Consider the following 2,874-nt stretch of genomic DNA (forward strand, 5'->3'; position numbering starts at 1 on the left):
GATGAAGTTTAATCACTACACAACTATTGAGAGACATAGGAGAAAAGGTTTTCCAAGCCTTTTATTTCGTATTAAACCTATTGAGGACTTATTGGCTAGAAAAGTTAAAGAGAAGCAGTTGATTGGTAAGCTGTTTGCATTTTCATTTTTTTTTCCATATACATCATACTTCTCAACACATCTATATTTCATTCTAGATGTTATTGGTAGAGTAGTTGAGTTCTATTCTCCTAAGGATAAGGTTATTGCTGGTTTGCCCACACAGTTGGTTGATTTTTTGATTGAAGACTCAAAGTAAGTTTTTGAATTACTTAGACAGTCTAGATGATTTCATGTTTGTTTTTTTTTTTTCATGCTTTACACTGTTTTACTACACTGTTCCTGTTTACTTAGGAGAAATCGAATAAAATGTACATTATGGGATGAACATGTACCTGCCGTTATGCCATTTTTCAATAACCATGTGGATGGCCTTTTGATCATTTTGCTCCAACTTTGTTGTGCCAAGGTGGTTGACAGTGAGTTCACTTCACTGCCATCATAAATCAAAATATCAATCAGATTAGTTCCACTGTTTATTTTTACTGATTATTTATGTATTTTTTTTAGGTGAGGTCAGGATTTCAAGCTCATACACTGCTACAAAAGTTTTATTCAATTTGGACTGCCAAGAGTTTGCAGATTTCAGAAATAGGTAATCTCAATCCCCTAAGACCAGTTTTTATCTTTGTTATATCTAAAATATCTAAAATAACATGTAATGATTTCATTTAACAGTTTGAAGGCTAATTGTAGCCCAATCAGAAGTATTTCAATGGTGTCTTATGGTCACAGTGCTAATAATTCCCAATCTCCTATGGTTGTCAGCACAATCAGAGATTTGTATGAAAGGGCTGAGGTAAGCACAATCAGATTTGTACACAACAAATTAAGTACAAACTAATTCATTAACTACTTTGTTACACCTAACTTGATTTTTATGTAATTAAACTTTGTAGGAAGGCTATTATTGTGTCCCAGGTACCATTGTATCAATTGAGAGTGGAAAGAAATGGTTCTATAACTCTTGGAGAAAACCAGGCTGCTTTAAATCCCTTATTTTTACAGAGACTTACTACTATTGTGAAACATGCAAGACTAATTGGGTAGAAGGGAATGTGAGATACAGAGTAGTTGTTAGGGTTCTAGACAAAACAAGTGATGCACCTTTTTTATTGTGGGAGAAAGACTGTTTTGACCTTTTGGGCATTTCTGCCTATGATTTGAAAACCAAGTATTCTATGGTAATTTTTTTTATTAAACTCACTAAAAATCAATTCCTACTAACTGTTTAAATTATACTAACTATTTGTGTTTCACAGGCTAAGATGCATGTTCCAACTGAGTTTGATCAGCTGAGGAACAAATGTATGGTGTTTAGAATCAATCTCAAGAATGAACATATTAGGAACCCAACAAAGCCCATATCAGTGTTAAGTGTTATGCATGATGAGAAATTGGAAGCTCAGTACTGTCCATCCATGGTGGATGATCATGATGAATTATCTAGGATGGTTGAAGAAGAAGCAGATGACCTAGAATCTGATGTAAATTACTTTATCTAAGCAGATGACCTAGAAATCTAAGTAGATTAATTACATAACAAGTTTTTACTAACTAAGCAGATGACCTATAAGTACTATTTTTTTTACATGTACAGGAAAGCGAATAAGGTGATGAGGCTATAAGTCCTTCAATGCAACCTGACTTAAAGCTAAAAGGTGTGGAAAAGCTCAAGATGAAGTTGACACAGGTGCTATTAAGAGATGCCTACTTGACCAATTCTCATCAAGTCAGAATTTGAAGAAGTCTAGGTCAGTTGTGATCAAGCAGGAAAAGAATTGATGGGACATGCAAACCTATTGGATTATATGTTTGTGTGTTTATGGTTTCTGAACAATGAGATTGCCTAATGTGGACAATATGCACTTGAATAGTGCATTAGTTGCTGTTAGACTTTATGTAGTATAACTGCATTTTTTGGAGAGTTGAACTCTCATTTTAAAATAGATGTTTTTTTCAACTATTAATTGCTTAATACTCCCATTACTTGCTTCTGTTTTTTTTTTTTTTAATACAGGTGCTTACTTATGAAGAGTCAGAGCTCTAGGCAGTATAACATGCAGTTATTTTTTATTTGTTTACCTAGAACATGTATCTAATAGCAGTTATAATAGTATTTGGTTTTTTTTTGTAAGTCATAACGTGATGTACATTCTATTGTTTCCTTAAATAAGAAGAAATTTTTATTTGTTAATAGCAGCTATCATTTTAAACACTTAGACTAAATTTAAATAATTAAAAGTACAAGGTAAATTTTTTTTCTAACTTACCAAGAATATAGTGATAAAATTTTACTCTTGATGCTGCGTCCTTCCAGTGATCTCCATTCTCTTGAATATTTTTGCTAACAGAAAATACAACAATTAAAGTAACACCCTAATTATGCATCTAACTCCCTACCTTTAATCCTTCTATATAACCCTACATTTATATATTCTATTTTTGAAGCAATTTAGAGATACTAATTCAGTCTATCACATCATACATTTAGTGCACCTTAAAACACATGTACATGGCTCTTTTTCATTTTTTCAAATACAGTAATGCACATCTGCTACATTACGCTTATCAATATTTGAAATCCCAAACAGGTAATCATTTACAGTAATACAAACTTAGAGCATAAAACTGTTTGTCTTCTTAACATTGAATGAAATTTACACTTATCAATATTTAAAATCCCAAACAGGTAATCATTTACAGTAATACAAACTTAGTCATAAAACTGTTTATCTTCTTAACATTGAATGAAAATTACACTTATCAATATTT

The sequence above is a fragment of the Ipomoea triloba genome, chromosome 16 (assembly GCF_003576645.1).
Source record: "Ipomoea triloba cultivar NCNSP0323 chromosome 16, ASM357664v1".
NCBI lineage: Eukaryota > Viridiplantae > Streptophyta > Magnoliopsida > Solanales > Convolvulaceae > Ipomoea > Ipomoea triloba.